General features: G+C 36.8%; 1 protein-coding gene across 3 annotated transcripts in view; it reads right to left on the reverse strand.

Annotated features, from left to right (window-relative positions):
- The window catches only part of LOC150083032 (uncharacterized), a 379,196-nt gene that overhangs the window by 184,764 nt on the left and 180,453 nt on the right, over positions 1–13,979 (reverse strand). Inside the window, exon 1 of one of the 3 annotated variants that reach the window (XR_016547160.1) lies at positions 10,725–11,061. The exons of the other annotated variants lie outside the window; for them this stretch is intronic. The gene's annotated coding sequence lies outside the window, so the exon portion shown is untranslated. Of the gene's footprint in view, positions 1–10,724; positions 11,062–13,979 lie in introns of those variants that run through there. 3 annotated transcript variants of the gene reach the window in all.

Raw genomic sequence — 13,979 nt, forward strand, 5'->3', positions numbered from 1 at the left:
CTTTAATTTCTTTAAGAATTACAGATTATTTTCAGACATTTCGATGTACACCTCGTATCACTTCTTCAGTGAATTCCTGTAACGCTGTCCTTATGACACCATCACAAACGTATGTGAGGCTAATGGTATCATAAGGAATTAAAGGTTCTTTAAGAAATTAAAGACAGATTGAAATGCCCATTATTTCTCCTATTTCCAGCAGCAGCTCTGCCATAAAAAATCATGCTTTATCACTCCCTATGGACAATGGACGTACTTACGAACGTTTGTATGAAGTTTTGGAACTCCAACATAATGTTTTTTTTAAGGATGTCCCTCGGTTCGTTGTCGCTACTTTCTTAAAGAATCGGAAACTTCTCTTAGTCAGTTTATTTGGCTTTGCTAACCAACTGATATCTTCAACGGTTGATTTTGCAAAGTTCAAACGTGTATTGTACTTAATGACAAATGGCTAACCTGACACCCGACGATTAAGCCTCTATAAAATACCGAAAGCGCTTGTCAAGACTCATTCTGTTTGTTTGTGTTATCTCTGCTGTTACCGACATATTTTTAACCTTTTCTTGATTTGTATATAATCCCATTTACGCTGTTACCTATTTTGGGGGACACCTTAATATTTTCGAGTTTGGCGGGGTAGTGTATATTTTCCAATATAACTTTGGAAAGAAAAATGTATAAAGTTTCTAAACGCGAAAAACCCATCAGAATGTTATTTATCTATACTTATCAAAAGGTTATTTATTTACGATTGTACAAAGTCTTATTGTATGGACCGGAAACCTGGACGTTGAACAGCGAGGGGAAAACAAATTGCTCTCCACAGAAATGGATTTTTCGGGACGCTCAACAAGAACTTCTAGAAGGGACAGAAAACGGATTGAAGACATAAGAGAGAAAATGGAAGTGAAAAAGCCTATTATTAACACCATCAAAGAAAAGCGTCTAACATAGCATGGACATGTAAAACGGATGCAAGAAACCAGAAATCCAAAGGCTATCCTGGAAGGGATGGTAGTAGTTGTTGGCGAATCAGCTTCTGTGGCCATAATGCACCTCCCAAGATTTTTGCAGTACTTTGATCCAAGCCCGAGGCAAGATTCGAACCCGCGACCTTTGGGTTGCTAGGTAGGCACTTTACCCACCTGGCTAGCCCGGTCGGCCCTGGAAGGGATAACTCCTGGAAGAAGCAGAAGAGGAAGACCTAGGAGGACATGGATGGATGGAGTACGGGAGTGCATGACAGCCCGAGAATTAACAGCTCCTGTAAATCTACAGCTAGTTCTCTGCTTGAAATAGGATATCCTGTTCTCTTCCTTCTTTGTTATTACCTAAGGTGTTCAATTTGATTAGATTTAAAACAAGGTGTAAATTGCAGGTTTACCACATTTTCTCCTCAAGCCACTATAGTCTGACGACGCTTTGTGATACGGAGCATTATGCTGATACACGTCCCCTCCTCCAAAGAACTGTCAAGATGGAAGTAAGGCAGAATTGATCAGATGGATGAAGCTAATTACCACAATAGATATTTAAATTCTTGGCTTTATCCACGACAAACCAGTAGACCAAATCCTAATCGCATGAAACAAGCGCATACAATGAAACTGCCACCACCAAACCTCATTGTCGGCGCAATACAATTTGGGGTGAAACCGTTCTTCGGGCATAAACCACGCCCAACTGACGTATGGATTGCTTAACGTGATACATCACGTTCTGTCATTGCTGTAAGCCTCAACGCTTCCCTTATATGCACCAAAATAGGCGGTGATCATTCAAAAATATCTTCGGATTATGAGCAGCAGTGAGATCATGGTAATTCATTGTACAAAGTGTTTTACTGGCATTTTTCAGCTCACTAAGGATGTCTTTGCGATTTCCTTTCAATTGTCTGTGTTCTAAAGGCAATAATGTTGGCCTTCTTGGTTTGGGTTGAATATTGCTTGTTATCTTCTGTCTTCCATTGTCGTTCGATGTTTCCATTTTGGATGTCCCACTTTTTCTGCTATCTGCCGAATGAACGTGTTTCCTATGTAACAGTATACTATCACAAGTCTTGTGAAGGAATCTAGGTACGTGACATTTGTCTTCTTAAATTAACCATTACTTCGGAGAGGTAAGGTGTGCCTGTATATGCTGGTTACATCCGTATATACTTGATAGTAAAATTTCGCCCCTGTCTTATTGGGCCTATCGTTCTAATCTAGACTTGAAGGGTGTTATTGCTAGGGTGTTTTTTGGAGGCTTCAAAAAGCAATCTTTTTGAAGCCTCCAAAAAACAATACTACTCATTTTACGTGATTTTATTATCCCAATTACCTTTGACCCGAATCGCTCACCAGCCTCCCTGACTAAAGAAGTCTGCAGCATTCATCTTAGTAATGCCCTAATTCAAATCTGCACCTTTCCTAGGAGGAAATCCTCCTAACTTGATTTAGTTTTTACCCATGAATCAATTCTGTTCACAATTTCAAAGGGGTGACAAGTTCATCCGATCTAATCACTTCGCTATTGTCACTGATTTCTTTACTTCTATTTTTCAACCTTCCCCTGACAGCTCTTTTTAAGCTTTAGGAACACTGATTGGACTTCGTTAATTCGGTTTCTGGGCAATGTTAATTGGTTCCTCCATCTAAAACTTTGAATCGATTGATCATTACTTTAATTATCTGTACTTAATCCTTCGTTCTACAATTTCTGAGTTCGTTCCCATCAAATTCTCTACCGATAATCGACAACTTCCCTCGCTAGATGTCAACCAAGCTAGTGTATCTAATTCGTCGCAAAAATTACCTTCTCAAAAGGTATCTAAAACTGGAAACTAATTTTAGCTACTTTTCCTTCTCTTCCCTTAGACGTCATATTAAGAAAGTTACGAAATCTTAGTATTTTCATTATCTTCACTCAGTAGAAGCTGAACTTTGAATTCAATTCTAGGCCTTTATGGTGTTATCAAACAGCCATCGAGATCTCCCAGAATTCTTATATTAACTAATGTTTCAAATATCTCGATCAACTCTCTTTTTGGCATTGCTAATCTTTTTGCTATCCATTTTTTGAAACTTTGTCCTCCCGAACGTTCCATCTATCAATTCCTTTTATCAATTTGAATCTAATACCAACTACTTTTTTGTAGATTAGTCCTCACTATTAATGACATATAGTCAGCCATTTCTCTTCTTAGACATTTCATTGCTGCTAGCCTTAATATCCTCCCTGCACATTTTCTTGAAGAAAAATAGTTCATCTCTAACACCAATTCTTACAAACCTCTTCAGATTGTTACCCTTCAACGTTCAAAGAAGCCTACATTATCCCTATATGTAAATGTAAATTGTATTTATTATTACTATAGTGAATACAATTTATATATAGGGATAATGTAGGAAAATGTTTGAATTCCTACTTCCTATTACCATTTTATCGATAATCATCAGTATACTTTTCTTACAAGGAAATCAACTGTTTCAAATCTCGCCTTCTTCTGCCATTTCCTGCAAACTAATTTGGACAAAGGAAATTAAACTGATTTGCCATTCCTTTCACATGCATTTGACTCCGTTCTCATCGATCTGCTTCTCTTCAAGCTTTCATCTTATGTTCTACCACCCCTTTACTGGATTTGCTTGATTTGCTGCTTAGAAATCGTCAACTATCCGTAATAATCGATTGTTCTTCATAAACCCCATTTACTCTTTTGCAAGGTGTTCCTCAAGGCTCACACTTTGGCCCGCTTTTTTAATTCTTTATATTAACGATCTGTCTACTGTATTTCAGCCTATTAATGTTTTGTGCCAATTTTATGCAGATGATATTGAACTTTACAAAGTTATATATTCTTCAATTGACAGCAATTAACTCCAAGCCTTTCTTCATTCCCTCTCTCTCTCTCTGGTCAATAAAAATAACTTATTTATAAACCCATTAAAATGTAAATTATGTCGCTTTCGCTCGAATCGTGCAGCTAGACTCTCGGTATTTAGTGATTATTATATGGAAAATTCTGTGATTGCAAGTATTGATACATTTAATGGAGTTCGATGTCTTATTCCGATCTCATCTTCATATCGCAGACTTACAAACTTCTTGACTTAATTAAGTGTTCTTCCTCGGTCTTTAAGAATGGCAAAGTTATAATTCTTCTCTACAAGCAGCTTATACTTCCCATTTATGATTATTTTGATACTATTTGGTATCCACCACACTAACATTTTTCTCATACACTTGAGCAAATTCAAATCAAATTCATTAAATTCTTATGCTTCCCGAAATCGCCTTGCCTTTCACAGTCGAAACTATGAAGATCTTTGCTGTCGCTTCAGAATCGGTCCTCTTGGATCCAGACGGCCAACTCAATGGATCTCTTTTTGTTTTCAATATCACAACTCTGTTATTGATTCTCCATCTCTTCTCGATGAAGTAAATTCGTTGTGCGAATATCCATTGTGCTGTCAGCAGTTGGTACAGACTAGAAAAAACACCTACAATGCCAAAGGCTGTTTAACTGTATCTAACTGAAATTCTACGTGACTTTCGGACACTGAGAACCCCCTCCACAAGAGAATCTATCGAGCGCCAATCTTCAACAGCGTATGAAGAAAAAGGTTTGTTCATGCGCTGGTTTAGCAGTTTTCTCTTAGTATTTTTAAATGTTCTGATGAGGATCAAATCCGTCTCGCCCTGCAGCAGTTTGAGAAACGATGCATAAAACTGAAGGTTATTCAAGAAGGCTACATACTCTTCGGGGAATTACGATTAAGGCTTTGGTAATCAAGCAATTGTGTCTGTACAAGAACACAAAGAAATCTGTGAAAAACAGATTTCATTCTTTGTATGTTTGAATTACGATAATCAGTTGTGCGCACGATTGGTGGGGTAAAAATGAATAATATAAGTACGCATGAGGGAACACTGATTACTTTTTTCTTTTTTTTACGTGTAATGAGGTTTTTTCCCAATAGATAATAGGCTAATGCTTTGAAAATTCGCACATCTGCAGTGAGTTTAAACAAATAAACTTTATTATTCCAAAGGAGGAGGAGACCATGTACACAATTCTCATCAGGGCCAGTAATTAAAATATTTTATGCACTTAAATTGTTTTTAGGGATGGCTGTGGACCTGGAGTATTGATCACTGTCGCATATATTTCAAGAGTGAATCCGTACACCATCACAAAAAATGCACGGTCCATTATCGGATACTATAAGCAATTATAATTATGAAAACTCCTCTGCTCCCTTGGAATCCGTGTCCCAGTATAAAAAGACAAGAATAAAAAGGTTTAATCCATGAATCTTACAGAAAAGCCTTCACGATTTTAAACATGACACATAACATGTAGGAGACTGATAAGAGGAAGACTACCGGAAATTAAAACCTCCAAGGTCATAAAGCACACAAATAGCCATTTTCTTTGGACTTAATAGTTATTCCCCCTCCGTCTAATCTTTTATAAACCCTCTCAAAACGGCCCAGATGTCCTTCTCCCGAAAGCATAAAAAGCAAAACATCACTATACTCTTAAATGGTCAACCCATACAGAAAGTCGAATATCACAAAGATCTAGGAATTATCCGGGACAATAAGTTATCCTTCAGGGAGCATTTTACTACCACAAAGAAGAAGACCTTTGCCACCATCTAGCGCTCAAGACAGGAATTAACTGGGTCCATAAAGGCCAACCGGTGAAAGAATACATTATTAGGTGCGTTGCCCGCTTCGGTCATTTGGTCATCAGATCCAGAAACGTATGTTAAAACCTTCCTAAGCATTGAATTTTGACTTCTTAGGTGGTTAAACCTGAGCTTCCAATTTCCCTTCACTGTATCAAGAGGCATTATAAATGCAAATATGGAGTGGACACCCTGGATGTTTATTGTTATGACGACAAATATTCATATCCTGACGAAGTTATTGACAGGTAGATCTTTGGGTTGCCCGCTGTTCAAGGGGCGATTGTAAATAGCAATCAATTGAATAAATAAATAAATTTATTGGCAAAACACATGTCACGTACTGTATTAGGTTCTTTAAAATGCAGTGAAGAATTCGATTTAGGGAATTGCAATTTTACCATTCTTCGTAATTCCCAATACTTCATGAACAAATGGAGGGCACTGCGCTGAAATTAGAATGAATATATCTGCTCATTTCATCGAGTGTACAATAGGATACCGAGTTGGAAGCAATCTAATATTACTAACCAGTGACCCACTGTGACATCATCGAGTGGCGCACACTGCATTAGCACTATAGGTGTCACTCCAACGTCAGATACCTGTGCTTATATAATAACTATCATTGCAGACATTTAATTAGATGTTGCTAATAATCTTCCGCAGAAATTTATCTGGAATATTATCTGCATGGAAGGTGTAATGTGTTTGGTGACAGTAACATAGTAATGGAGGTATCTCGAGGATGATAGTGATCGGAAATGAATTCCTCATTTCCTACTAGTAGCCTATATGACTCAGGCAGCACGATTCTCCTTGGCCCTTTTTTACCCTGAAATCGTTCTCCCAATATCATTCAACTGAGTCACTCTGCAGGTTTCCAAAATTTAGAAATCTTTGTTGAAATAACAACGATGAAATTACTGTAGTAGTCTTCTTCAAGAGGAGTTGTGGAAACCGGGGTTTCTTACTATTTATTTTATTTATTTATCTAATTAAGTGTCGTTATACCCCGTGCTTTGGAACCCAATTTAGATAGGTGTGTATTATCTCGATTAAAACACAACTGGGCCCTCTCTCCTCAAAATCTCACAAACTACCTGACTGCTTTATTTATTTATTCTTTCTGTCAAAGAAGAGTCTGGCCACTGAGGATATATTTATTATCCTTGTACAGGTTTGGACTTAATGCAAGTTTTTTTTAGGGCAGAGTATCTTAGAATAATGAAGCACTTATTTAAATTTATAAACATACCAAAGGTTTATTTCCATATCAAAATGTACACAGTATTATCTTATTTAATGTTAAGAAATATTATCGCCACCTTCTTTCTGAAATCGTACAACCTACTCTTAATTAAGGTTAACTTCAAGATCAATAAAACTTTCTTCTACCTTCTTTTTTACATTTTTTTCATACATATCTTTAATTATACCATTTAGTTATAATCACCCCCTTCCTTCTGCAAATTGTATGACACTACTTTTAATTAAAGTTAACTACAGGAACAATAAAAACTTTCCTTCTTCTCCTTTATACATATTCATCATATATTTTTTCCAATTAATCTAAAATTTTATTTCAAATCCTTTTCTACACGGCATATAATTGACTAGAGGAAAGGTGTTAACCTTGCCTCTAGCCAATTATCAATCAAATATCTACCCCCTTTTTTTTCTTTCACAAACATATGCAACCTAGGGATACATATATTCTCCCTAGAGCACTTAGCAACATCATCCTGAGTATATAACATATATTGTGCTCCATGCCATTATATCAGAGATAGATAGTATTTTGTACAATATATGTTATATGCTCAGGATTATGTTGCATAAATGCTCTAGGGAGAATATATGTATCTATCTCAAGCTATTGGTCGACAAAGTTATCAGTCCTGAGCGGATTCTAACAATTAACCTTTATAACTGTTTGGGACTTACTCATTGCCCTTTCTTTATAACGCAGCCACCAGTAGATTGATCCTCCACTTCTGGTTTTTTTCTGTGGCCGTCTTCTTTATGCTTGGCTTACGAGTCGAGTTCTACAGGGATCGATGGCGACGGTCTGCATCCATTTACTTTCTTATTATGACGAGGCTCGAGCTCCTTGAGCATTCAGCAGGCCATTCATCAGACACACTTCTCATTTTAGCGACTATCTTCACCCTCCAACCTTTACATCAAACGCAGGCTCTTCTGCTTGACCATTTTTTCCGACACGACGTTACAACACTATTTTTTGGACATTCACAAACCAAAATTTTTCTACTACGACATCCCTTTCTCCTCGTGCTCCTGCTTTTTGTTTCCATTTTCCGCCTTCTTCTTAACCAATACAATCACCTTCTCTTCCAACATCTCTACTTCGTCCTTCATCTCAAATCTTTGTTTGAGCCGTGCTGAATGGCTGGGCATCCTTCCCCCCGAAGTACAAAGGTTGCGGAGCTACTTCCTTCTGGAACTTTCCCTTAATCTGGATTGTTCCGTTCCTAGTCAGAAACAGACGCCCTTCTGTTTCCCAATTGCATTCTAGGGTCAGTTTCATGTACCTGAAACTTAAGTTATCTTCCATTTCTAGGTTCGCAGTCCATTACCTTACTCAAGCACATACCATGATTAATGGATAATTCGGGACGGTGACTTTATTGGTTCCCCAACATATCTTTCCTGCCATTGCCTGCATATTTTTAAAAATCAAAACTTGCCATCGATTATCACTTTCCAATTGTTCTGTACTTGCTCACATTGGAATAAATAATTAGTAATCTACTTCAAATGAATATCTGTGCGGATTTAGATGCAAAAGCACTTAACTTGCCCTATCTTAGATTCTTTGTAGCCAATTACAAAGAACAACGGGTTTACAAATTTCAATGGGTTTCCTCAGCCTACAAAATATCTTTTGGTAGGAATTTTTCCCACCATAAAGTGCGGTTCAAGATGTCTTGGTCAATTAAACCTCGGGCACTCCCGTACTCCATCCATCCATGTCCTCCTCTTCTCCTTCTTCCAGAAGGTATCCATTCCAGGAATTAGTGCAGTAAAACTTTATATCTAACGTCCAAGGTCATCCCAAAAGAATGGTTTAATCATTCTAACTCCCCAGTAATCCTTAATAAGAACTTTAAGAGTCAGGATACAATGTTTTAATTCCAAAATTGTGTCAAACACTCAAATTAAGGACGATTCAGATAAAAGAGTTCAGTTTGTAGAAAACGTTGTTCACATATTGGAAAATAAATGAAAATGTATCCATTAAAATCTTTTGGTGTGATAAGACAACTCTAGAGATCAATGGACATGTTAATCTAGATTATAGTTATATGATGTCAACTCATTTAAGTGAAAAATTCATAACATCATTTCTCTCTCTATTAAGAGATGAAAAAAAAAGTTTTTTCTAAAATACAACGGTCTCTGCCAACTCCAAAAGAACTCCTCTTGGTTTATATTTAATAATTAAATTTGGTGTGAAACAATTAGAACAATTTCAGTAATTTTAAGACAGAAAATTATCTAAATTATTTTTATTTCCAACACTGACGCAACTGGAAATAAGACTGTTTAATTTGGGTAGTCGATACTATAGCATAATCAAATCGAGCACACTAAGGGACCTAACGTCACACGCACTGTCAGAGCAGACAGGAAAGATGGGCAGCTGTATAAATAATTACATTAACAGGAAAGCTCTGATGCGCAGGAAATTTCTCTATACCTTTGTGACACAACTACTTTGATGGAGTTTTTCCTCATCTCCTACGCATTCTGTTGGAGAATGATATTAAAATGGGTCAAATAAAACAAGGAACACTTTAAATTTCATCGACGAAATGCTAGAAGTGTTCGACTTTAGCGGGATAGTTTATTTTCATTTCGAATAACACAGATGAGTTGATACTCCAATTTCTGGACATTTCTGTATCATCCGAGAAAGGCTTCGAAAGATTTTAAATGAAAAATTAATTTATTTAAAATATAAACTTAGAAAGGTATTTGGAGGGGAAGACGCAACCATAATCTATATTTGTATCTTTTCTTTTAAACTTTTCCCCCCTTTTATTTGGTCAAACTTCAAGGACATTTGTATCCTTGAAGTTCATGGGTTTTATAGATGTGCATAAAGAATCCAAGTTATCTGGGAGACGAAATACTACATTTGTTCTTTCCATGTGAGCAGAAAGTTGCTTGTTGGGGTGTTGATGTAGTGGGGGAAAGAGATAAGGAAGTCGGTTAGTAATTAAGGAATGACTGGTGGGGATCCATCATTCATTCCTTCCTATAGAAAAAGTATCAGGTGAGTTGGATAGTTTTTCTTGAGGCAGTGGCGTTATGCACCAGATTAGGAGCTAACCAAGTTTTGTGCTTTTTAATGCTCACTTGTTTGTTTTTCTAGTTAAATAATGTTTGTGGTTGAATACAGTTCCTAGGATCTTTGCAAACCACGTGAAGAAGTATAGAAAAATTGTTATTCCAGTCATGAATCAGAACTGAACCTTTAACTTTTCCACTTACTATCCACTGACTTATGATGGCCTCTTAGAAGACAAAGTTTGACCTGGGAATGGGGGAAATATAAGAGAGAGAACAGAATCGTCCACACAACAAGAAGAGTGCACTGTTTTATAAGAGATAAGCCTGTGTAAGGGATAATTCTTATCGTAGTGCAGACTGATTTACGACATGAGACTGGTTTATGTAGCTAATCATTGCTAAAAGGAAAGCACACGAAATGTACTGCATCGCGTGCTTATCTGTCACGGTCAGTGAATCCTGTCCCTGTAGGAACCTCCATCACAACACGCTATTGTTTGTGTAATAGAGACTTGACAACTGTCAGAGGATTCTGAAGAAGGAATTAAAATGACAGTTAGGCAGAATGCCAACGGCTAAATGACATTGTTTCCTTCAAGACAATGGTGTTTTGTTGGCACTTAAATGATGCGACTTCATTTCAGCACGAATTCCTTAAAGAAGAAAAGCAATTCTAAAGATCTATCGAAGACAAGACCAAAAATTGAAGAAAAAAATCTTTCCTACCTGAAATTAGGGACAGTAGAATAGCTGAGGTGCACAGTCTGACCCTTAAACTACAAGCGACGCCCGTGGAAACACGATCGATGTTGAAGATAGGTGGACGGCACTTTACACATGCAGCGGCAGCTGAACCGTGGTTAGTAGCAACACTACAGTCACAGCTTCTTCCGCGCAGTTTTCTAGGGGCAGATTTTCAGTCTTCCGCGCGCTTGATTTCAATCAACACCTAATTATTACACAGCTGTTCGACTCCACGTGGCAGCTGCCTTCACAGTCTCCGTCGCAACCTCCACCCCTAGCATTAAAAGCATAATCGAACGAACGAAGAAGAAAAAACAAGAGAAACTTCACTCTTCTCTAGTTGAAGATGCCGTTTGGAACGCAATTTGTACCATGTGGTTGAGTGGACGCGCTCGTGCTTATGCTTGTCTGGCGGTTGGCATTGCCGCGATTGGTAACATATCCTTTCGATTCTCGTCTCCGCACGACCAATGGAAGTGGCGTGTCTGGTGACGTCATCACCTGTAGCACCAGCGTCACAGTTAACTTTCCAGAGAGCCGATCGCACTTGTTGAAAGTGGCAGCACGAGCTTACTTTTAATACTTGTGGTTGGAACACACCTCAGGGTGTGAACGTCAAAGACTCTGATGGCTAAGATTGTTTGATTGGCTCTTCGGTATTTCTGTAGGTGGCCCCAGTTTAATATTATACACTTAAAAAATGACAGATATTAAAATCAACCAGTAACTTCCATAAATGTCTTTTTTTTTCCTAAAATGTTTGATTATTTTTGACAATATGGAAAGATTTATATTTTACCACGCGTTATTGCAACGAAGCCATCATACAGTCCAATTGAATCCTTATTTTTTCTTACTAAATGCATAGGCACAAGCATAATCTGCTTTCAAAATCCCACAGTACTTTATCTTTCTCTTATCGTTCTATTTCTTGTTGGTTACAAGTTCGCTTTCATATTTATTCTAATTATTTTGTTTTATTAAATAATCGCATTTTCTCGCACACGTATAACAATAATACAAAACTCTTTGTACTATAATTTACATTACAACGTAATCTACAGTGTGTGGATGATAAACTACAATTAATTCTTTTCCAATAATGAAAAAGAAACGTCACCAATGCGTTATTTAACTTCACTCACTCACTAAACTGTTTTCGCTCGAGAGTAGTATTGGTATTGCCATCTATCGGCAGACTAATGTAGTTCACCGATCACAAATGTATTATAGAAAGCGTATAGGGAATTTAGAAAATCCCATACTTCAATAAGAACGCCAAATTTAATCGAGTTTTTGTATATATAAAATTAGAGATAGATGATTAAAATTAATTGTCGTTTTAAGAGTGTAATTAGAGAGGGCGTTGTTATTACCAATAAGGAATCTATGAGCGAGATAAGTATATATTATCCTTGAACGTAGGGTATAACTGATATGAAAAGATATTTAAAAAAATACCCTCATTGGTATTAGTCTAATAATACTAATTGATGCATGGAAGCATACTTTCTGCTTCTAGCAAGAAAAAAGGGACTAAAAAAACTCTATCACCCATATCTTCCCATCGCCAAAAAGGACTATTTTAGCTTTACCAAACTCACTGCCTCTACTGCTCTGACAGACAATTTATTTTAATGATCTATAACATACTGACAAAGTAAACTTGATGAGATCTGGCCATCTCTTTCTCCCCAAAAGGTTCTATTTGTGCCTCTCCCTGGCTCTTTTACCAGTGGAAATATAGCTCCCTCGTTCATTCTGCCAATTCTCTTCAGGACTTTATATACATCTCTATTGTCCCCACGCAAGATTTTGCAAACTTGGATTTTCGTAACTCCTAACCGTTCTTCATATATGCATGCATCCATTAGCACCCTTCACCAATTAAGGTGCCGTTCTTTGAAGCCGTTCTAGAGGGCTTCAAAGCCTAGAATGGCTTCACAGCTATGAAGTCTTTCATTCTTTGGAACCTTTATTCAAGTGTGATCTCCAGATCTGAACACAATATTCTAAAATTTCTCGTCCTGGACAACAATCCCTCTCCTCCACCTTATCGGTAACTCCTGGATAAAATTAACTCTGTTAAGCAGCGCATTTTAAAAGTATGGAAAGGATTTAAATGTTTAATGTTAGACAAACCTTACTTTAAAATGTTTTTTCTGGGCATTTATTTAGCTCCTCTTATTGGGTGTTCTAACTTATGCAGTGTCCAAAAATATTGATAATTTCAACTGCACATTTCCAGTTCACTTTGCGTATAAATTAAGAAAATTTTATTTATCATATTTTTCCTTCAAATCGAAGTCATCTGTTGCCGATAAACATACTATTTCTAGTAAAAATCACAATGACAACCGTATAAAGTTTGATTTGAGAGTGATGGCAACTCCCAAATCTTTGGACCAATGTAAACTAAGTTTCAGCCAGAACTCTAAATTCTGAACATGAAACATGTCATTCATCTTCTCAACAACACTTGACAAAAACATTTATTACATATCCTTATTTTGCTCTATACTTCTGGTGAATAAAATATAAAGTTCATCAATCATTCAGAGTTCCCTCGAACGCTAAATGAATTCTGCGAAAGAAAAGCTTTATTCAGAGGGAACATACAACCAAGTCACCCTTGAATTCGTACAGTCAGTAAGTACTATTCCCTCTGTGACAATACAGAGGTTTCGCCCCTTGTCGCTCGTGTTTTAAGGGATCTGGATTCCAGTTATGTAAAGGACGGCAGGAATTGATGAAGGATGATTGTTTTCTTGTCTAAACCGTTAAAATGGTGTTAGAATAATTAATATTATTCTAACACCAATTTATTCTAATCTTAGAATAATTAATATTATTCTAACACCATAAATATTTTAGGGCAGTTACCATAAATTATTTTTAAAGCGCTTAATAAGGAAATTAAGGCAAACTATACGCGTGACAAATATTCGGTGCTTTATCAATATCTGAAAAATATCAAAATAACGTTAAATAAACATTGGGGGACCCATTAGAGCAAAATTAAAATTTCTTGGTATTAAAAGATCAGTAATTTCCTGCTTAGTAATTTATTCATAGACACGTTAAAGCTAGAAGTAAAAAAAAGTAAACACGAGCTGCTCTAATTCGTTCTAAATTAAGCATATTGGATATTTCCAAATAAATACGTGTCAGAATATTTATAATCCTTCTCCGAGACCGATTGACTTGGAAACAGTGTGAAAAAGAGACCATGACTTG

This window comes from Mastigoproctus giganteus, chromosome 7 (assembly GCF_048544385.1).
Source record: "Mastigoproctus giganteus isolate SK-2022 chromosome 7, ASM4854438v1, whole genome shotgun sequence".
NCBI lineage: Eukaryota > Metazoa > Arthropoda > Arachnida > Uropygi > Thelyphonidae > Mastigoproctus > Mastigoproctus giganteus.